This window comes from Ursus arctos, unplaced genomic scaffold, assembly GCF_023065955.2.
Source record: "Ursus arctos isolate Adak ecotype North America unplaced genomic scaffold, UrsArc2.0 scaffold_12, whole genome shotgun sequence".
Classification (NCBI taxonomy): Eukaryota; Metazoa; Chordata; class Mammalia; order Carnivora; family Ursidae; genus Ursus; species Ursus arctos.
In genome coordinates this window covers 22,463,643-22,487,698 of record NW_026622786.1, presented here as the reverse complement: position 1 = coordinate 22,487,698, position 24,056 = coordinate 22,463,643, and the positions used below count along the sequence as shown (strand labels likewise).

At 39.5% G+C, this 24,056-nt stretch overlaps 1 long non-coding RNA gene across 7 annotated transcripts in view; it reads left to right on the top strand.

The window, feature by feature from the left end:
• Nucleotides 1-24,056, top strand: part of LOC113254340 (uncharacterized) — a 173,278-nt gene that overhangs the window by 110,319 nt on the left and 38,903 nt on the right. The window contains exons 3-4 of one of the 7 annotated variants that reach the window (XR_007190328.2): nt 12,620-12,711; nt 18,954-19,059. The exons of 4 other annotated variants lie outside the window; for them this stretch is intronic. This is a non-coding gene — a long non-coding RNA (uncharacterized LOC113254340). The remainder of the gene's footprint in view (nt 1-12,619; nt 12,712-18,953; nt 19,060-24,056) is intronic. 2 more of the 7 variants (XR_007190329.2, XR_008958759.1) reach the window with 2 other exon arrangements.

Below are 24,056 nucleotides of genomic sequence, written 5' to 3'. Positions count from 1 at the left end.
CATTCATAGAGACAGAAAGTAGTAGTATGGTGGTTGCCAGGGATGGAAGAAAGGAATAATAGGGAGTTATTTTATGATGGGCACAGAATCTCAATTTGGGATGATGAAAAAGTTCTGGAGATGGGTAGCGCTGATGGTTTCATAATAATATGGATGCACTTAATGCCACTGAACGGTACACTTGAAAATGGTTAAAAGAGTAAATTTTGTTATACATATTAAACAATATCTTACTCAGTTCAGGCTGCTATAATAGAAAGAATATAGACTGGAGCGCCTGCGTGGCTCAGTCGTTGAGCGTCTGCCTTCGGCTCAGGGCCTGATCTCAGGGTCCTGGGATCGAGCCCCACATCAGACTCCTCCTCTGGGAGCCTGCTTCTTCCTCTCCCACTCCCCCTCCTTGTGTTCCCTCTCTCGCTGGCTGTCTCTATCTCTGTCAAATAAATAAATAAAATCTTAAATAATAAAAAAAAAAAGAATATAGACTGGATGGCTTAAACAATAAAAATTTATTTCTCCCGGTTCTTGGAGGTGAGGATGCCAAAAATCAAGGTGCCAGCACATCTGGTGTCTGGTGAGGTCCCCCTTCCTGGCTCGTAGACAACTGCCTTCTTGCTGTATCCCCACATGGCTAAGAGAAAAATCATCTTTCTCCTGTCTGTTCTCATAAGAACATGAATCCCATTCATGAGGGCTCCAGCCCCAGGACTGAATGACCTCCCAAAGGCCCCCCTTCCAAATGCCCCGATAGTGGGGATTTAGGCTTCAGCATATGAAATTTGGAGGACACAAACATTCAGTCCATAGCAAACTACAATTTAAAAATTAGAATGTATCTATCAGATTAATAAAAATTGTCATTCTTGAAATGTCTCTCTGTAAAGTTCCAGGAGTGCAGACTTTGTCCTCAATGATACACTCAATGAGGGGGTGTCAACTAACCGAAGCAAGTGATATTTTGCCAGAAGGGTAGGAGGGACCAGTTCTAAAAGACAATCAGAGATGTCAACCAGAGCTCAGAAACTCCTGGGTAGAAAGAAATAGAGAATGTCTGTATCTGAGAAGGTGACCCTCCTCCAGAGACTCAGACTCCTTTATTTGTATCTTTCTAGAAGCTCAGGGGGAGAGTGTGTGTTTCTCAGCTTGAACAGAACCCTTCCTAATTCTGTTAAAGCAAGCATTCATACAATGCACTCCGAAACAAAATGGAACTATAGTTAAGAGAGAGGGGGGGAAAACACCAGTTTAAAAATACATGCATTTTTGAAGTAATTATGAAGAAATTCAAAAGCTGAATAAAAGAGAAAAGCAACTCAAGATCAGAACAAAGCCTTTGGGAACTCTAACAGGAAAATATGTGTATCATTGTTAAGTGCCAAAGTACGCACAGCACACAAACCCAAAGCTTATCTGTGTGGTTTCCATAGTGTCAATATATATGCAAAGCTGGTCTGACTGCGCTCAGACCCATCAAAGGTCATGGAAGTAAAAACAAAAGTCAGACTGTCTGTGTGAACCTTTGGCAAGCGAGTGCCAGGGTTTCTGGGCATTTTCTCATTTCTAGAGAAGTGAGCGAGAGGTGGCAGTAACGTTCTTTTCCTTTCTCTCTTTCTCAATCTCTCTCTCTTTCCCCCCCCCCCACCCCGCCCTTTTCCTCCCTTCCTTTCTCCCTCCCTCATGAATTAAAGCATTATTTTCTTTGAGTCCCAGGAAGTGAAATTCAAATTTGCAGTGAAGGGTTACTAATGAAAGAGATGACCTGTTCCTTTTAATATATATTTATTTTCATGTATAATTGCACCATAGTTAAAATGAGAGTTATTTTCTTTAAAGTTACCTGTTTTGGGGGGGGATAAATATGCATTCTTTGTAATTTTCCTCCTGCTTGTCAAATCAGAATAGCTTCAGATAAATGAATAACACTAGAATGTATGCTGTGGCAATGCAGAATCAGGATGAGAGGAACAGCACATCACACATTTTTCTTTAGTCCTGCGACAGTTGGGGGGCACAGATTAGGAGGCTACTGAAATGTTAGGTGGATGTGGGTGACAAATTATATTTGTTGAAAAACTAGCTACACTCAGTGGGATGACTTCACCTTGGTATTTACGAGTTTAAATAGCAGCTGTGTACTGAGGATAGTTTTTGGTTTGACTTTGAGCTTTTTTTGTTTTTGTTTTTGTTTTTTAAGAGACAGTAGTGATTTACTGCTTGCTTAAAGGTAGTGATTATTTATTTATTTATTTATTTATTTATTTATTTATTTCTGGGTAAGCTCTATGCCCAACATGGGGCTTGAATTCACAACCCCGAGATCAAGAGTTGTGTATGCTCTATGGACTGAGCCAAACAGGCTCCCCTGGGTTTTTTGTTTTTTTGGTTTTTTTCTTGAGTGGGAAAGTGTGGAAATGAAGCAGTGAGTTTATCCTACAAGCTTTGCTTAAATTATTACTATATGCTGTGTCCTCTGCCAGGTACAGTTGTGAGTTATTTGAAGCTCACATCTGTTGAGTAATTTCCCCAAGGTCTCGCTGCTAATCAATAACAGAACATAGGCCTTTGTAGTTCTAAAGTCCATGCTTTTAGCTCCTATCCTATGTGACCTCTTAATTCCATTTGTTAGAAAGACAGTGTTCTGCATTGTGCGTCCCTGTATCTGGACTTCTCCCTCGCACCTGACTCTCGGACCCTACTCCTGAGGACGGTTCCCAGCACTAGTGACCTCCTGACTACTACCACTACAGTCAGTAGTACTGCTCCTATTAAATACTACTACTAGTAACAATGATAACTGATAATCTATAGTATTCACTGAGTACTTACTATATGACTGAAACTGCTGAGAACTTCGTGAGAAGAAAAGAAAAGAACTTTGTGAGCTTTAATTCATTGGATATTTTCAATGGTGCTTGGAGGCATACGCTCCGGAATAGACAGACTCCTCTGGGTTTAGGTCTTAGTCCCTTCATGTATTAGCTGTGTGACCATGGACAGGTTATTTCACTTTCCTGACTCTTCATTTCCTCATCTGTAAGATGGAAATAATAAAAGTATCTATCGAAGAGAGCCGTTGGGAAAATTAAGTAATATAGAGAAATAGCCAGTGTACATCATCACTACCGACTACAAATTCTTGGTATTAATACAAATACTATTAATAATTTCATCCGTCTGTAAAAATCCTGCCATGTTTATACAGCCCAGCTATGAGGCCCCTTGTCTTGGTGTCCCCCTTTTTTTAAAAATTCCAGTTGCCTGCCTGGAACTGAAACCTACTATGGACACTCATCCAATGGCTGGATCTTTGTACCCTGTGCTCCATTCCTGGGAACTGGATCTTGTCTCCTACATCATCAACTGCTGGCTGGGGTACTAGCTATCCCTCACTTCCAAGGGAGCCATCATGCGCTACCACCTGATTTTTAGCATCTTCATTGTTACCATATCCCAGGAAAATTAGACTCCCTCAGCTCTTTGATCAGTCTCTAGTCCAACATGATTCTTTACTAAATCCAGTTTAAACTGCTGAGTGTTTCCTGTCTTGCTCAATTCTGCTTCTTGCTCTTCCCTGCTAACTCTCTTTAAAATTATAGTACCCCTTGAAGTCAAACTAATTGCTTGTCCAAGAATATTGGCCTTTCACTTTGGTTATTGCTGTGTAGCCAGGTAACCACCCATATGTCCGGAGTCTCTGGCTGCTTCTCTCATTTATGGGCTCAGATGAAACACTTCACCGCAGGGCATGGGATTTGGCTTCCTGATCAGTCAGATGCTATATCCAGAAGTATAGGATCCTAAACCAGTGGAAGCTGGGAGACGAGAGGGAGCCAGACTGATCAATTCTCTCATGCATTCTCAGGCACAGTTTCCCAGGGTGGCTGAGCAGGTGAAAACTACCAAGTGATTGTCTCAGTCTCTCCATGGCTTATTATGGAGTAGTGACCGACATGGTGACCTTCTGTTACCTTCTCTCTCCCTCACTCTCACTGCCCGGGGATTGCACCTCCCATACAAACTTAATCACCTTAATTCATGCTCAGGCTCTGCTTTTGAGGAATGAATGGACCCCAGAGCCCCAAAATTTGAGACTCTTGAGCCAAAGAATGAAAGGAGAGACATTAGGCTCAAAGGAGAGAAGACCCAGAATAAGAAAGGTTCTTACATAGCCTGGTGTTCTTCCCGATATCTGATCGTCTTTCTCCACACAAACCTCTCTCACTACAACTTCCTCCTCCCCCAACACACACTGCACTCTACTATAACTAAAATTGTTTTGCCTTCAGGGTTAGCATTCAACCCAGCATTTCCCTTCCACTGTTTGCCTAAAAGGAAAAAAAAATCACTTTAACTGTTGATAAATCCTTTCATTCCACAATTAGAGATAAGACGCTTAAAAATACAAATATCTGAATCAGTCTTAGTTAGAAAAGATGATATCACACTCATTCCTGTTTTGATAGGGGAGGAGAGTTGCAGGGCAAAAAGGCAGTGGGCCCTTGGAAGGGGACAGAGCAGCCTGGAGGCAGGACGGAGAACCTTACCCAATTACACAATTCATTCCCGGCTCTGCACTGCTCATCTTCCTCTCAGAATAAGCAAAGGGAAGCTGGGCATAGCAGTCCTGTGGGGACATACACAGGCAGATTAGAATGGCAGCTATGATCAGATAATAAGCTTAAGCAGAGATCGAATCCATGATAGAATATTTATTACAAATGGACAGAATTCTATTCGGAATGTCAACTGTATTAAATACGGGAATTGTAACGCTGGGTATTATGGAACTGAATGAGCATTATAGTTCAGATTTTGTTGCAATAAATGTTATTTCAAGGAAATCCTTTATGGAAGAAAATCGAAATCTAATCTTGGAGTGACAGGCCATCTATTTAAAATCAAGTTTGCTACACTTTATCAGCCGAACAGGGATAGTATCTTAAAGTTCATTGTATAAGGTGTTGTGCAGAGGGGGTGTGAGATACTAGAGAGGAAGAGCAGTAAGAACTGGCCGTGTTTGAGGTAAAAAATTACAGTCCTATGCAGTTCCCAATCATGGCTTGTAAAATCAAGTTGTCCATATGTACCCCAAATATTACTTTCCTCACTTTGTTGAGTGTCCTTGTTTGCCTTTCATGTTCCTGTCATGTCACCATTTTGAATATGGTCATCAATGTATTAGTGTTGTTGCTTAAGCCTATACGTGTTGTAGCTATTTACTATCACAAGAATCCCTGTCCTAATTAATCCTTTCAGTTACATCCCATTTCTCAAACATTTGGGTATTTGTTTCTTTTTTTTTTTTTTTAAAGATTTTATTTATTTATTTGACAGAGACAGAGACAGCCAGCGAGAGAGGGAACACAAGCAGGGGGAGTGGGAGAGGAAGAAGCAGGCTCCTAGTGGAGGAGCCTGATGTGGGGCTCGATCCCAGAACGCCAGGATCACGCCCTGAGCCGAAGGCAGACGCTCAACCGCTGTGCCACCCAGGCGCCTCTGGGTATTTGTTTCTTAACTTGAGTTAACCTAACAGTCAGAAGAAGGGTGTAGGCCTGCCTCCTATGAGTGTGTTCCATGAAACAAGACAAACCTATTCCTGACACTTAAAAGCTCCCCATAGTCCCATAAGCTAATTAAAATGAAGTAGAGTCACACTTAGTAGCAATAACAGATTAATATTTAATTGAAAATAGCTACTTTTAGGGGTGCCTGGGTAGCTCAGTCACTTAATCTTCTGACTCTTGGTTTCGGCTCAGGTCATGATCTCACGGTTTTGGGATTGAGACTCCCCCGTCAGGCTCCACACTCACTGGGGACTCTCTGAGATTCTCTCCCTCGGACCCTCCCTCCACTTGTGTGCTCTCTCTCTCTCTAAAATAAATACACAAAATCTTTAAAAAAATAAAAATAAAAAACAAAATAACTACTTTTAAATTGCATTTTCTATGTTTCCACAGCCCATTGGAAATCATTTTTATTCCAAAATTTAGTAATGTGAAATTTAGTTTTTCTATTGCTGCTATAAAAATTATCAAAAATGTAGTGGTTTAACACAATGCAAAGTTTCTGGGTTTTTTGTTTTGTTTTGTTTTGTTTTTTTACAATGAAATTTTTTGTCTTATAGTTCCGTAGGTCAGGAGTTCAGTACGGGTCTTACTGGGCTAAAATCAAAGTTTCTTCAGGTTTACACTCCTTTCTCTGGTTCTAAGGGAGTTTCCACTTCCTTGCTCATTCAGGTGTTGATAGAATTTAATTCCATGTGGTTGAAGGACTGAGGCCCCATTTTCTTCTTAGCTGTAAACTGAGGGCCACTGTTGACTTTTAGAGGCCACCATATTCTTTGGCTCATGGCCCTCTTCCTCCATCTTACAAACCAGCAATGGTACATGAAGTCTTTGTTGCTGCTATTTCTTTTTTTTTTTTTTAAAGATTTTATTTATTTATTCGACAGAGATATAGACAGCCAGTGAGAGAGGGGACACAAGCAGGGGGAGTGGGAGAGGAAGAAGCAGGCTCACAGTGGAAGAGCCCGATGTGGGGCTCGATCCCACAACGCCAGGATCACGCCCTGAGCCGAAGGCAGACGCTTAACCGCTGTGCCATCCAGGTGCCCCTGTTGCTGCTATTTCTGATCACAGCTGGAAGATTTCTGACTAGATTGAGTCCACCTGGTTTATCCAAGGTAATCTGGAGGAATAATCTCCCAAACTCAAGTTCTATAACCTCAATCACAACTGCAAATTCCCTTTTGCTATGCAAGGCAACATAGTTACAAGTTCCAGAGATTAGGATGTAGTAGTCATCTTTGGGGGTAAAGTGATGGGCATTATTCTGCCTACCACACATAAGGAAGCACATGGGTGGGGCCACACAATATTGCTCTAGAAGACAACTGTACTTTATGCATTTTTTTCAGTAAAATCTCCTTCCAGACATTTTCCCGCTCATAAGTGACAGCTGTGATTTGAATGCAGATTCCACACTTTGAACTGCTAAGTCAAACTATACCCCAGCACCTTCTGTTGAAATGAGCACTGGGTGTTATACACAAACATTGAATCATGGAACACTACATCAAAAACTAATGAAGTGCTGTATGGTGACTAATACAGCATAAAAAAAAAAAGGATCACTGTACTACATTATCTGTTTTCCTAAAAAGTAAATATTGTCACACCTCTACCTTTCAAAACTTTCAGTTTAAAATGTTAGTAAAGCATTCAAAGCTCTTTGTCATCCACCTCTATTCTCAATATTGAACCTATTTTGTTCTAGAATCCAATCTCTTTACTAATTTTTCCTCTTTTTATGAATTACTGAGACAGGAACGTTAAAACCTTCCAATATACTTAAGTCAAGCTATTTTAAGAAAGAAAAAGAAAACATTCTAGTATCCTATCACATTTGCTTCCCTTCAATAAAACATGCATTAAGTGTCTATTTGAAGTAGGTTATGTTAGGTAGAAAGAATGTAAAGATCCTACAAACTGTAGGGAAATAAAGAAATAATTACGATAAATAAGGGAGGGAATTCATTTATCCAGCTTATATGGGTCAAGCACTATTCTATTACACACATTTTATTGACACCCCCCCCCCCCCCGCACTGTAGATAGTCCTCTCCTTGTTTGACAGACGTAGAAATGACAGCCCAAAGTGGTTAAGTATTTGAACCAAGGATATACAGCTGGGATAGCAGTGGTATAACAGGGATTTAGAGTTAGGCCTGTTTGACTCCAAAGCTCAAGGTCTCTCAACTATGCCAGGAGTTTTTAAATTGTTTCTTTCCTGTCAAGAATCTAATTACTGAAATGCAAATAAGCCAAATAGATCAATGCTGAGATGAAGATAAACCAAATAGATAATAGCAGAACTGCTTATTAAAAGTGTGAAGCCTAGAGCTCCTTCCTTCCCAAATCCCTGGGTCTGCAGTGAAGAGGCGCCACGGAACTCCATTTGAAAACCAGTGCACTGTACCATGCTGTTGTTCTCTGGTTGGATCTTTAAACGGCGTTCAAAATGCAATAGTGTAAGGGGTGCCACATACTTTGGGAACAAAAAGAAAGAAACTAGGACCGAACTTTGTAAGAGAAAAGGAATTGTCATAGAAAAGATTCCATTTGAGCTGAGCCTTAAGAATGGGTGCGCACGTGATGTAATGGGCACTGAATATTATAGAAGACTGATGAATCACTGAGCTCTACCTCTGAAACTAATAATACACTATATATTAATTAATTGAATTTAAATTTTAAAAAAGAATTAAAAATAATATGGAAAAATATTTTTATAGAAAATCAGTTAAAGTTAAGACTGTCTTTTGGATTATTAAAAAAAAAAAATGGGTGGGAATTTTCCAGCAGGAGGGTGAAGTAAGGATGTTTAAGGCAGACATAAAAGTGTAGCTATCCTAAACATGTAGCTTGGCGTTCTAATACTACATTACCATTAAAAAACAACATGGACCCTTGCTGTCTGGACAGTGTTTTGCGGTGCAGACTAGACTGGAAGACAGGAGACTGAAATAAACACACCGGGCTTACCACTTCAATGCCTCGCTTTGTCTTTTCACCTGTAGATCAAGGGGATTTCACGAGTAACTGTCAAAGCCTCCTTCAAGCTGCAAAAACATCATTTTGTAGTTCATGAACAATATCTTTTCCATTATCTTACATACAACCACATGGAAGAAAAACTATATTGCAAGTGTCATGGTTAAGAGCTTGAGCTCTGTTACTCAACAAGGAAAATAAGAATAAGAAGAATAGCTGTCATGTATAAAATACCAAATGCATAGAATAAAACAGTCTTGTAGGCAGTTTTAGGCACATGACTCAGATTGTCCTACGTATCCTCACAACAATTCCTTGAAGTAGAATCATTATTCCTAATTTACAAATGAGCAAGTGGAGATAAAGAGAATGAAAGCCACTGCCCAGGTCATATGACTAAGGGCAGAGCCAGAACGCCATCCTAAGTCCTGCTTTTCCAGCCATGCTCTTCTCTGCACTTGCAGTGTAAAACACTCAGCTGCTTTCTGAGGAGAGCTTGGAACTGCCTGAGACCAACACTCGGTCTTCTCCTATCAATGGTCACTACATATGGCTAAAGATGAAATCTTCTGGGGACCCAAATGTTCATCAGCGGACCAATGGATAAACACAATGTGCTCCATCCATGCAATGGAATATCATTTGGCCAATAAAGGAATAGAGTACTAATAACATCTTGGTTGGACCTTGTAAACATTATGCTAAGGGAAACAAGCCAGTCACACAAAATCATATATGATTCCATTCATATGAAAATCCAGAACAGGGAAATCTATAGAATCAGAAATGGTGTCTTAGAGCTGAAGGTGGGGATTGGGGATAAATAGGATAGTAGCTAAAGAGTATGGGGTTCTCTGTGAGGTGATAAAAATGATCAAAGATTGACAGTGGCGAGGACTGCATGTATGTGTGAAAGTACTAAAAACCACTGAATTGTATTTTTTTTTAAAGATTTTATTTATTTGACAGAGAGAGAGGCAGCAAGAGAGGGAACACAAGCAGGGGGAGTGGGAGAGGGAGACGCAGGCTTCCTGCTGAGCAGGGATCCTGATGCAGGGCTCGATCCCAGAACACTGGGATCAAGACCTGAGTTATATTCTTTATAAGGGTGATTTTGTGGTGTGCAAATTATATCTCAATAAGGCTCTTTTTAAAAATCCTCTGAGGGGATGCCTGGGTTGCTCAGTCAGCTAAATTGTCTGCCTTTAGCTCAGGTCATGATCTCAAGGTCCTGGGATCGAGCCCCACGTTGGGCTCCCTGCTCAGTGGGGAGTCTGCTTCTCCCTCTCCCTCTGCTCTCTCTCTCTTAAATAAATAAATAAATAAATAAATAAATAAATAAATAAATAAATAATCTTTTTTAAAAAATCTTCTGGGAAACCTTTAAAAAAAAATCTGATTCCTGGCTTCTGCCTCCCCCCAACGCCATGTTAATCTCCACCTCTAAGATTCCAATTTAATAAGCCTGAGTTGGTTCTCTGGAAATACGTATTTTGTCAAAGGTGTCTTGAGTGATTCTGATGATAATCTATATCTGAATATAATACTGCTTTAGATGGGGGTTACATCAGCAGAGAGCTAACCCAGAATTGGGCCAAACAGTAGACCTGGCTCTTTATTTTATTCTATTTTTTTATAAAAATTTTTTATTATGTTATGTTAGTCACCATACAGTACATCCCAAGTTTTCGATGTAAAGTTCCATGATTCATTTCTTGCATATAACACCCAGTTCTCCATGCAATATGTGCCCTCCTTAATACCCATCACCAGCCTATCCCGATCCCCCACGGCCCCTCCACTCTAAAGCCCTCAGTTTGTTTCCCAGAGTCCATAGTCTGTCATGGTTCATTTCCACTTCTTTTTACCCCCCCTTCCTTCTTCCCTTTCTTCTCCTACCGATCTTCCTACTTCTTATGTTCCATAAATGAGTGAAACCATATGATAATTGTCTTTCTCTGCTTGACTTATTTCGCTTAGCATTATCTCCTCCAGTCCCGTCCATGTTGCTGCAAATGTTGGGTAATCGTTCTTTCTGATGGCTGAGTGATATTCCTTGTATATATGGACCACATCTTCTTAATCCATTTGTCTGTTGAAGGGTATCTTGGCTCCTTCCACAATTTGGCTATTGTGGACAATGCTGCTATGAACATTGGGGTGCATATGGCCCTTCTCTTCACTACGTCTGTATCTTTGGGGTAAATACCCAGTAGTGCAATTGCTGGATCATAGGGTAGCTCTAGTTTTAACTTTTTGAGGGACCTCCACAGTGTTTTCCAAAGTGGCTATACCAACTTGCATTCCCACCAACAGTGTAAGAGGGATCCCCTTTCTCCACATTGTCTCCAACATTTGTTGTTTCCTGCCTTGTCAATTTTTGCCATTCTAACTGGCATAAGGTGGTATCTCAATGTGGTTTGATTTGAATTTCCCTGATGGCTAGTGATTTTGAGCATAACTGACATGATTTTCAGGGTGGCTGGTGGAAGACCAGGTAGCTCAGAGGAGGCCACAGTCACTGAATACCAAGATCACAAAATTTGCTCGGGCACTGTTGGTCTAAGAGCAAAGTAAAATTCAATAAAATCTAGAAGAACGTTGTTTTACCAAAACATCCTGACATTCTTATATGGCATGTTTGTTTTTTCTTACAATTTTTTTCATTTCCTCTTTTCTCCATTATAAGCAAGTTCTAAAATTTCTTCCTCAGTTGCTTTCTTTTTTCCCTTGAGATAACAATAGAAAATGTGTTTATGATGGGGTTTTCTATTTTTGAGGGGTGAAAGTGAGGAGTGAAAAGATTTACTTGATACAGAGAAAATATATTAATCCCATGAGAAGGAAGTATAATAAGAAGTAATGGACAAAAGCTTAATGTCTAAAATTTTGTATTTTAATGATACTGTAGCTAAATGAGCAGAAAATACATTTGAGGAATTGACAGGAAAACTGGAAGGGGCTGCAATAAATGAGCTACTAATTACTATTTAACCATATTTCATGAATTTAAATATTTAGCCAGGTGCATTTCTGGCGGGGGTTGGGGGGTGGGGTTTCTATTCAAATTGGGACCTGAAAAGAAGACTACATTTTATTATTCTAAAATTACAGATGCATTTCACTTTCTTTAGCATGTGATATGCTTTCACTGACTGAACAGCCTTACCTCTTAGTAGAGGCCCAATGCTATAATTTCACCCCTCTGGCAAATTAAATACAATTATGCAAACTACTAGGATTTGGGGATAATCTAATTAATACGGTACATATGAAGCAGATAGTAATTTCCCTGGTTGAAAACTAGATTGCCTTCTTTCACATTTGAACTATGTTTTAGAAAACCATTGTCCTATGTAAGCAAGGCTTCGTTATCTTATGTATTCTATTTGCTCAGCTCCGTGATGGACATGTTTAGAAAAATAAAGTCAAAATTAGAATCTTCAAGTGATGACATTTTTTTTTCAGAAATTTATAATTACAAAACAGAATATTACATGAAACTAGGAAAAGAATTCATTTTGAGTTGATTGCTTTTCTCTAGTAAAGTATAAATGTAACAGTATTATAATTTTTTCCCTTTATATAGCTAAAATTAGGGTTAAATATGATTTAATGGAAATAATTCTGTTCATTTAAACACAAATTTTTAAGAGGTGAAATTGACCTGGATTAAGTGCCTACCAATAATCCAATCACAAACTTTCTAAATGATATTTATAATCACGAGATACAATATACTATGTTTAAAATATGTGAATCACATTAGCATTAATCAGTACTACATGTGTGCACCAAGCAGAAATCAGGGAAGATTTGCTTTTGTGCCCTTTACCAAGAAAACTAAAGAAATCCCTCTCATACGGAGAAAAGAGAAGCTTTTTTCCTTTTTTTTTTTTTTCTTTCTTCCTACGAAAGAGAATTTCATGTGTAAGAGGAGTTCTGGCTAAATAGCTTTGAATATGAGTCTTTTATACAAAGGAAATGTACAGGGTGTACCAAGGCTTCTGGTGTGGAATTGTCATTTCCAAGTGTGTGAACACAGCCTTTGCTCATTTGTTCCTTAGCTTCTTGGGGAGACTGCCAAAAAGCATGCCAACTCTCAAGCTGTATTGTGCAAGGATTTCCAGCCCACAAAGATCTGGACTTTTTTTCATAGGTAATGTCAATGTCATAAAGGCCCCTAAACAGCTGTTGGGGGGAACAACTTTTAGAAAGCAGTGGCCTGTGTTAGTTCTTTGTTCTGTGTTAGCAGAGAAACGCTCAGTTTAGTGGGTGAAGAGGAAAACAGTTCTGTTAAGAATTCAAATACTATCTTTTCTAATTTGCTTGTAAACCTGTAATGACAAGTACATTCCCAGGAAATAAGAAATATTAGCTGTATTTGTGTTGTGAGCATATGTAAAAGTCCTAATAAATAAGCACATTTTGAAGCGATGTTACCAGCTATTTTCATTATGCCAGAAGTTTCCTCACCACCGGCTGCTGACCCCTGGGATGGGGAGCGGGGGCACAGAGTCAGCAAAGAAGTGGGAGTGGGTGGGCAATAATCCATGTCAATTTTCTTAATTGAGTGATCTTAAATATTCAACCACTCTAATGCGACAGGGGAGCACCCTCAAATGTTTCATATTAAAAACAAAAATAAATCATCTCATATCTTGAACTTGCTTCACAATAAGCCGGGGTAGAATGAGTAGGTGAGGTACAGATGACATGATATTGGTCATGAGTTGATAAAGTTGGATGATGGATACATGGAGATTTAGTATACTCTTCCCTTTAACTTTGTGGGGCTTTTTGAAAATTTATCTTATTATAAATAACCTAAAAAATTATTATACCCCAAATGTTTGTGAACCACTGCTTTATATTAAATTGTCAAGTAATTTGGTTACAAATTCTTCCATTGTATACTGAAGCAGTCAAGTTGTTCAAGGCAAAGATCAAATAGGTTACTAAAGACTACACCAGAGATACATTGTCGATCACTTGTTTACTCTGGGAGTATCCAGATCTACTGTCTTTACACTTAGCCTAATCTTTATGTCACACCAAGAATTAAAAAAGGGAAAACAGCATTCATGCATCTATAATGGGTTATAGGATATATTGATTGAGAAAAACCTTAAAGTTAAAATGCTTTTCTCACTGTCACCTGTTAAGTCCTTTCTCATCCCTCCCTCTCTTTCTCTTCCCCTCTCCCTGTTTTTCTCTAACGCAGCTATATTTACTGCGAGTTTCAAGAGAATGACCCATTTCAAAATCGAAGTGGCAAACACAAATTAGAATGCATCCTTTTAGTCTGTTCCTCACAACCAATCCGTCTTCGGCAACTGTTCTACTTTTCTTTAGCCTTGGCAAGCTATTCAGAACAACATTTCCTTCTTTTCATTCTGATGCTGGACGATTGTTTGGTGCTGATACGACATTGGCTTTTCCCATAATTTAGCCTGGAGAGTTTTACACTAGGGAGTTTCAATGTGTTTAGATTGTAAAGCTTTTTCCGAACACTTTTGTAATAGAACTCCATGTTCTGATGGCCCCAGCAAAGTTGTTTTAAATCCTTTTCCCCCTGAATTTTCATTAAAATTCAGTTCTGTTTTAACGTTGATGGTTTATTGTCACTTTGCCCCAAAGATAAATTAAAACACGTAGAGAGATTGTCATTTCCCGTTCAATGTGTTGTTGTTCCTGTGTACAATGTCAGCCTTTTTATTTACGTTTATGCCATTCCATGGGGGTAAGTAATTTCCTGATTAGTCATCAGGAGCAACTCTTGGAAAACTAATATAATCGCACATGTCGGCCAGGTGAGCTATGTTAGGGGTGAAGGATTATGTGATCATGTGTGTGTGTGTGTTCCTTTATTATGTAAGAGAATTGTCATTTATCACAGTGTGACTTATCACTACAGATCACAAAATTATAATTATTTTATATCAGCTTCCTCCATTCTTATTTCCTCCTGATATACGCAATGAGCTGGTCAGTAGGTTTAAAAATGTATACACAGAAGAATCAGGCAGACAGTTGTAGGAGACATTGAATGTCGATAGGTTATGTTTGCTTTAATAATGAATTGCGGTGAGACTGTACTCTCTGGGTAGATCTTCTGCCTTCTACAGTAGATTTTAGAAATACCTGCATTTCTTATGCATATTAGACATACTGATGTGTTCTGTTCCTATGGCATAGTGGTCTTTAAACTTTACAGTTCACATAGAGACTAATAGGATTTTGAAAAAGTTTGTGTCCCTCTTGCATATTGTTACAGCTGAAAATTTTTATGGTGAGTACAAATAGTTGCAGAGGATGTAATTTTCTTCCTGTTGTAAATATTCTATTGAAAAATAAATCTGCTATTTTGCCTTTTTTATTAGTAACTAATAGGATCTAAATACCGTAGCAATTTAATGCTCCCACAATCCCCTTAAAAAGTAAATCATTGAGCTTTCTTTACAGATATTTATGTCACTTTTCCCCTTAAGTTTATGTTTTCATTCCACTTCACCCATGGAATTTTATTCTAATATAATATATATTTATGCTTGATTATCTTTTACTGATGACCCTATTATGTTTTACTTCAACAAAAATATTTATATAAATTGAAATTTAAAATGAAAAATATTTACTGTAACCATGAAGCTCAAACTTTTTCTGAAGTGAGTCACCACTACAATTATTATTAATACACCGTTGAGCAGAAAATGTTATACTGTTTGTCTTCAAAGTAAACATAATTTTATTAGAGATACATGTCAGTGAGATGGATGTGAGGTGAATTTTAAATTCTACCTTTTTTCCCCTTTTGTTTTGGGGCTTTTATTTTGTTTTACAATGAGTTCATGTATCTCTTCATGAAGAGTTAGCTCTTATTGCTGGAATGAGACAGGTTTAGCATCAATAAAACCTCTAATGTTATTTTTGTAGTGCCTATCCTAAGAAGCCTTATTCACGTACGTAGTAGATAGCTCTGGAAGGAGGACTTTTTGTTTGTTTAAACGAGAATATACTTAAACTCTTTCCATTACTTCTGAGTCATATGCCCCAAATCACTCGGTAATCTTCGATTTAAAAATTGGAGATTGGGGGGTGCCTGGGTGGCGCAGTCATTAAGCATCTGCCTTCGGCTCAGGGTGTGATCCCGGTGCTCTGGGCTCGAGCCCCACATCAGCTCCTCCACTAGAAGCCTGCTTCTTCCTCTCCCATTCCCCCTATTTGTGTTCCCTCTCTCGCTGGCTGTCTCTCTCTGTCAAATAAATAAATAAAATCTTTAAAAAAAAATTGGAGATTGATAAGTGGACAACTTAACGAGGTCTCCTTTCCTCTAGGACCTTCTAAGTGAGGAATTGAAATCTCAAAAGGCTCACCAAGACCTCCCAGATCCCACTGTCCTCTCAGCCCAAGTGCAGCTCCCATGACTGCTGCTTCTCTGACTAGCCAGTCAGTAGGTGGTCAGCAGGCCACACACCCATAGACCTGGCCCCTCCGACATGCATCTAGACAGAGTCATGGTAGCTTCTAGGTGACTCAGTGAGTGGAAGCAGAGCTCCGGATGCTGTTTCTATGAGGGAATGACAGTCTTCATTCCTATCTTCATCTGTAAAATGTGCGTAAGATTAATATTTATCTCACAGGATTGATTCAAGGGTCATTTGGGATGATACCCGTGAAGCTTCGTGGGAAACTTAAAACTGCTACACAAATACTAGTTGATCCATTAGTTGAGGGTATTGAATGTCATCTGTCCCAACCCTCTTGGTCAAACAAATTGGGTCTGCTTACAGAGCATGATGCTAAGAAATGTACAAAAATGCAGCCCACCCATTCAGACCTGCTGTTGCTTCTTGTTCTCTGACAGCTTGGTTCCCCAGCAAGGATTTCGCTCACCTCGGTAGGCCCCCCTTGCTTTGATGAGCATTTGGACGCTGAGAGGTACTTCTCTCAGCAGCCTCTCCTGAGATAATCTTCGCTGCTTTCTCTCTCGTTCCAAGTGTGATACGGTATTGTGCAAGAAGCTCTTCTGTCTTCCCTGGTCTCTTGCCGACCGAACTGATCACAAACAAGCCCTCACTGGAGAAGGCAGACTTGGTACATATGTACACGAACAGGAGACCTTAAGTCAGTCAGCCTGTTCAGTAAATACAGTAGACAAAATTAAGACATTAAATTAGGGAAGGTTAAGGAAAAGTGACTAGAGGGATTTAACATCGGGTTGTGTACAACATTCTTTTCATAAAAATATCAATTAGCAATATTTCCATGGTGAAAAATTAGAAGAATCAAAGAATTCTTAACAGAGACTTCACTGTATCTTTTTCTATTTTTTCTTTCTTATTTCACACTCATTGTGATTTCCCGGCCAGAATCTTGCTTCAGATTGATGCTACAGAACCCTGGTGCAGTAAATTCAGTTGTGTGATATTGAGTAGAAAATTCTTCTCCAGATGCCGGGGTCAATCAGTTTGCACCTTGAAGACAGGATTTGATGACATTTAATACCGAAGACCTTGATTAAAAGGTTGGGAAAGGTTACTGAGTCAGCTGACATTTACTGTGTACCCACAGAGAGTGTGACCCTGTAGTATTTATTAAGCACGTGGCACTTTATGGATCTGAAACCCTCCTCAAAAGTGAAACTTACTGTAGAAAGGGTGACCCCGTCCATCAGTGGAAGAAACTCGTGACTTCTGTCTACTCACGACTCCAAGTTTAGTAAACCTTTTAACTTTTCCTTGTACTTGGGTCAGAGGGAGTGGTGACGTCCTGTCATTGATGAAGAAATGAGCTGGGAATAGAGGGAATAATATGTCAGGAGACTAGACCTAATTAAAAGTAGGTAACTCCAGACTAACTAGTACTGTGCTAGAAATCTTATGGGTACTCAGTGCACATATGCTGCTGAGGCCATTCAGACGTCCTTGCTTTTCCAAAATCTCTTTGCAAACAGCACATGTGAGCTTGTCTGGGCTCTGAAGTTCATCTCATAATATTTTCTCTGCACAAAAGAAAATACACTCTTAGGTCTTTTGAGACTGTTGTTGTTGTAAACTACTTCCCCCCCCCCCTACATTTATAGTCCTCCTATCATTTAACATTCTCAAAAATGTACAGTTATTCTCCCTTGCTTTTTAAGAAGTATTATTGTGGTAAACTATATATCACATTAAATTTATCATTTTAACCATCTTAAGTGTACAATTCAGTGGCATTAAGTACATTCACAATGTTGTATCACTTTTTTTCTAGCTGAACAGAATTCCTAATGTGCCTGTGACAAAGATGGATGAAATACTAGCTAAGAAGTCATCACAGTCAGCTTAAAGGACAGACATCTGTTAATCACAGAATACTTATTAGGGGACACAAATATATACAACATATGAATTGAGCAGATCCCAAATACCATCCCAAAGAGTCAGGAAAGCTCTGTAGCTGTTGTGTAATATGCAGCATGACATCTTTATTGGAATAGGATTACCTTATGTCAGGCCAACACAAACTTGGCATTGATGCATAATTAATGAACTGGGAAATGGATTAATGAGATTTCTCTCTAATTAATGTTTCCCTAATATTTGGCTTGAAAGCAAAGCTGCATTAATTAGTAGAGTGGGTGTTGTGTGTGTGTGTGATTGTGTGTGGGTGTGGTGTGTCTGTCTATGGGTGGAGCTTAACATATTCGTTTGCTGTGCTTTCCTTTCTTTGCTCTTTCCCTCCTTCCTCATTTCCACCCCCTCAACACTCTTGTTCTTCTCACAACTGCCATTATGTTTCTGTATGCGGGTGAGGGGGAAGGACTGACAGCTTGAATGATTCCATTTTTAGATGGATGTTTGAGTATATATGAGTTAATCACTATTTCATAATCCAGGCAGTGAAAGCCCCTCCTTTTTCTTAGAGCAAAGAGAACATTATGCTCTGTGTGTGCAGCGTAACTACCATTAATGTTAATTAAATCATGCAGGCAAAGCCCCTTTCTTGAGGTGATAACATGCTCTAGTGTACCTCATTGTCAATTATACGTCAGCTCTTAATCATCTTGGGGAGCAGGAGTGGTAAATCCCCCTGCTGAGCCGAAGCACCTCATGTAGGGATTATTGGCCAGCATGAGGATCTGAACTTAAAATCTTAATTCTTTCTTTTCCTTCGAACTTATTCTACTATTGTTAATTAAGTCAAATATTCCCCCAGGAAGTAAGCAAATGTGTGCATGTGTGCACGTGTGTGTGTGTGTGTGTGTGTGTGTGTGTGTTTGTATAAGGGATGGGGAAGAGGTGAAGATAAAGGAATGGTGAAGGCTAGGAGGCAGAATATTTTTGCATTCATATTTGAGGGCTACAAAAACATGTAGCTTATTTCTCCAAAGTCTTGAGTTTGAACCTGTCTTTGCAGATGTAAGATCTTCCATGCAGTATGTCGTTCTGATGATGATGATGATGACGGTGATGATGCCGTCAGGGAGTTCTCGGAGTAGTGGGAGAGATTGACACCTAAACAGGTATTTAAAAATGTATGAGTGAGAGCCATTCAGTTTGCTAGAGCTTTCCTTTCAGCTAGAGAGAAAAGCAAGGTAAGGCTGGAGGGCTAGGGAGAGGCCACACCACCGGAAGCCCTGTGCTCCATGTTGTCTTAGTGGTATAAGAACCGCTGTCACGAGCAAGGGTCTGAAATGCTGAAGTAGAGTTCTCACTCCCAGGAACAGTTAGCATGAGACTTCCGCCCCCTGCTTCTGGCCAGGGCATTGAGTCTTCTGCTAGCACCTTCTGCATCTACCAGCAGACTGGAGATAGGCCAGGGGAGTTAGACCTGGACCCACCCTGCAGTGGCACACTTCATGTCTTTCTGCAGTGATCATACGCCCATATTTATGCCTGAATTCCCAGGGCAACAATTCATATCATCCTCTTTCACTCTTAGCAGTGTCCTGATTTGGACAAGAAATCATATGATCACCCTAATTTCTCCCACATTCCACTGGCTGGAATTCAAGCACATAGTCACACCTGACTTCAAGGGAGGCGGGGAGAGCTATGGGATGGGAAGGAAAAGGCAATGGATCTTGGTGAATTTGAGGCACTCCCTGCTGCAAATGTGAAGGAGATGAAGCCTTGTCCTCCGTACCCATTGCCTTTAAACCACTGCCACTTAAATTCTGATTCCTTTGAAATCTTCTGGTTTATTTTTAAAATTCCTTTGAATTTTGAATCCTGCTCCATCATATATTTGTGTTTTTCTTAATATAAAAATACTGTGCTTTCTTTCTTCAAACATCTTCACAAATAAATAATGTTCCAGGAATATTTGCTGCAGTTAGTTGTCATTTCATTGACTCCTGGAAGAACTATATGGATAGCCAATTTGAGACACACACCACTGAACAGTCTTAGGCAGAAGAGTGACCTGGCTAGATTTTCATTGAAAAAATCCACTCTGACAGCTGTGTGGAGTGCAGATTCCAGGAGACAGAGAGCAGGGTGGCTAGTTCAGACTCTTCTAGTTATCTGAGGGAAAGAAAACAAAGGATCTGATCAATGCTGGTAGAAATGTTAGGAGATTAAATCAGTAGGGCTAAACTAAAAACTAAATTACTGATAAATTGAACTATGTAAAAATTAAATGTTTCAGCAAAAACATCATAAAATTTAGTCTGAAAGGTGAAGAACAAACTGGAAAAAAAATGGGTGACGCATTTATGAATGATGAAAGGGTTGATTTCAATATATACAAAGACATCTATGACTCTGTAAGAGAAAGCATTCCAATAGAAAAATGGACACAGCGATTTGTCAAAGAATGTAATGGTCTGCAAAATGTTAAAACCTCACCAAAGATCAAAAAATAGAAACGAAAATATGAGAGTTATTTTTTTATTATGAGATTAGTAAAGAAGGTCTCATAATAGCACATGTGTGTATACAAGGTATTAGCATTAGTGCTGTCAATAACAGTCAAAATTGAAAAAAATAATAATCTCCTTCAGTGGAAAATTTGTTAAATAAATTATGACATATCCCCTCAATGGAATATTATGCAACCACTAATAATGATTGTATGTAGCTATATTAATTGAAATAGACACCATGACCCACTAGTAAGTGAAAACAAAAGATTCTCTAACTCCTTGGGTAACATGCCTCACTTTCTGGAGAATTGTCTGTACACATACGCAGGAATGTGCATGCGTGTATGTATACAGTGATATCTATAAGGCTTTTCAACAAAATATTAAAACAGTGCCTGTTTCTACATAGACTTGGAGACGATTTTTACTTTTTGTCTTTATCTTTCTATACTGTTTTGAAATTTGAAAACAGACACGTATCATTTATCATTTTTAAGTAAATTAAACTTTATTATTGGGGAAAAAGCAAACAGCAGGTCTTTCGGACTAAAAAAGGAGGAGAACATGGCCAGTGGTTGTATTTGGAAAGTGAAAGAGAAGGGTTGGTCAAGGATTACCTCTGGTTCTCTCGTCCTTGCAATCCTCTGGCCCTGGTTGAAGGGCCACCCTCCACTGCCTGCCACATTGCTGTTCCTTACACTTTGCAACTTCTCGTCTCCCATTCTGCCTCTCCTAACGCTGGTCCCACTGTTGAGCCCCGTGCCTGCTCTGCCCGACTTCAGAATGCTTTCTTCATCTACTTTCTTAACTGAGTGGCAGAAGATTAGAGATGGGGGTGCCGTTGGAAATGACTGACCCAAGTACCGTGAGTTGATCTGGGCTGCTTTGATGCCAACACATGCTGGAGGTCCCAGTCTGGCATCAGAAAAGATGGATGTGTGAACTAACTACCAAGTTTAAGAGGAGCCCAGGATGGGCTGGCTCTGTCTCATGGCGTTCAAAGTAGTAGGAAGGCCCATCGAGAGGGTAAGGATGGCCAGGGGGTTGCCAAGTCTGATGAGGGGCACGGAAGCTCATTTCACCTGGGCACTCCGCTCAGAGTGGGAGCAGGAGGGTGAGTAGTGGGAGCAAAAGCCAGTGCTTGTTAACAACTTAAGAGGATTTGCCAACACATTCTTTTTCAGGATTGCAGTTTTACCTTAAAAACAATTTTTTTTTAAAAAGCCAGATTATAGGGGCACCTGGGTGGCTCAGTCAGTTGAGTTTTTGCCTTGGGCTCAGGTCATGATCTCAGGGTCCTGTGATCAAGCTTCATGTCCGGCTCCCTGCTTAGCGGGGAGCCTGCTTCTCCCTCCCCCTCTGCCGCTCCCCTGGCTTGTGTTCTCTCTCTCTCTCTGTCTCTCAAATATATAAATAAAATCTTAAAAAAAAAACAAAGCCAGGTTATGAAGGCACAAGACTAAATGCTGTCTGTATAAATGCAAATGTTAAACTTAAGAGCGCTTTACTGGCCAAGAAACATGAATGATTAAAGTCCGAGATGTGTCAACTTCTTAAATCATAGTCTCTTTGCCATTGGAGGCTGACTCATCCCAGCCTTCAAGGGCCGGGGCATTTCTTAGTATGCATTGAACTCATGCCAAACTATTGTTTCACACTGTTATTGTCTAAAAGACAATTGTACTAGAAACGTGAAACAGGAAATGTCCATCTGAACTTATTACCGTAGAAGAAATTTTCCAGAGTCCATATGCTGATGTAATTATTTTCAATTTTTTTTTAAACCATTTAGTGACTAGATCTTTGGAACAATTGTCTTCACTGTCATGGGTAGAGCGTCTAGCTTATTATCTGTCTTGTCGAAGAATAGAGCCCTGAAATTGCCACAATAGGGTTTTACATTGTTTTTGAATTAGGTTTTAAGGATATTTATTTTACAATGAATTTTTTCTCCATCTTCAGAGTGTGTGGCACATACCCTATTCCCTTCTGCTCGAGTGCTATGCTTCGGACGGTTTCCTGGAAATAGCAGTAGACACCGGTTTGTTGGTTCAGCGTTCTTGCACTATTTACAATGGACATTTCTCAGCATAACTAATCTCTTTTTTCAATTTTGGTCCCATTCTCATCTGCACCAATCCGCTGCTTTGAAATGAATTGAAATGCTGTAGTCTTTGAAAGGATGAGGATTAAAGCTTAAACCGGGTCTAGGAATGAGGTGAGGGGGAAAAAGCCCCCACAAATCTGGTAGTTTTTTCCCCTGAGCAGTGAAAAGCAATGAGCTGTACTCTAGAAAAGAAAGGAAACAGTAATTATGAGCCTTTTCCCTACATTGTACACGGTCTTCGGTTTAGAGGAAAGTAGAAGCCGACCAGTTTTAGTTCTGTAGTGTATTTAAGTAAGGATTGGATTTATAAGCATCAAGAAGCAGAGGTCTTAATTCAGGTATGACTGTGTCTTTTCTTTCCCTCTTTCACTTAATTTAAGTACCTTCATATTGTTTTATATTTGTTTGAGTCCATGATCTTTTTTCATCCTATATCCTATGTACCTGACAAACTCCATTTCATCCCATATTTTCAGTTCTTTTTCTCCAGTTTTACAGAACCCCAGAAATCCTTTTCTCCAGCTATAATGCTATCATTAGTAGCATTAATTCTAATGTCAATTTGAACTTCTTTATTCCAGCTCACTCTGCAGCGTGAAATCTTAAGAGTAGCTGTAGAGAATGAATGATTGGTGCTCAGCCAAGCTTTGCCTATGTCTTTCCACAACCAAAAACAATTAGGTGAAGAGGGAAAAATTCAATTGGCTATTGTTTTATCTGCCTGATCCCCAACAGCCTATACGGATATTTTGGGAATTTTTTTGTACCTTGACAGTTGCGTTTTCATGATGTAGCTATAGCAAAAAGGTTTCAGTGAGAAAGTTTCATTTTTTAACAAATAGCCATTTCAGAAACAAATGAGGTCAATGGGCTTCTTGTTTTAGGAAGGGGGGTGGTGGGGACGTTGGAATAAGAGGAAGTCCTATGTCAGAGGGCTCTGCGCACACTTTCCTGAAATACCTCAGCTATGTGTAAATGTAATCTGTTATTTTAACTATTCGTAATAGTTGTGTTTTGCCCTTTCTCACATTAAATTATAAAATCGATAACATAAATATGGTGGGTCTTTATTTTTCAAGGTTCCCCACCTTCCCCAGTCTCTAACAGGTTGCAATTCATCCTTTCCAAAGACCTCAAAAGCTACCAGATTATTATTAAAAAATGAACACATTTTGGGAGACTACTGACCATTAGTCAGAGGGAAGGTCCTGAGTCATCCAAGTGTTCTCCAGCTGGCCAGATCTCGGATGCTGAAGCATCCGGGTAAGTCGAGGAAACACATTCATGGCACCCAGTGAAGAAATGAAATGGCAAACACAATGCAGTGCACTTCTGTGCCCCAAGTTGAAACTTTATATTCAAAAGATATAAGAACATAATTTTTCGAGGGAAGGTGGGTGGAGGATGGGGTAACTGGGTGATGGGCATTAAGGAAGTCACATGATGGAATGAGCACTGGGCATTATATGCAACTGATGAATCACTGACCTCTACCTCCGAAACTAATAATACACTGTATGTTAATTAATTGAATTTAAATAAAATA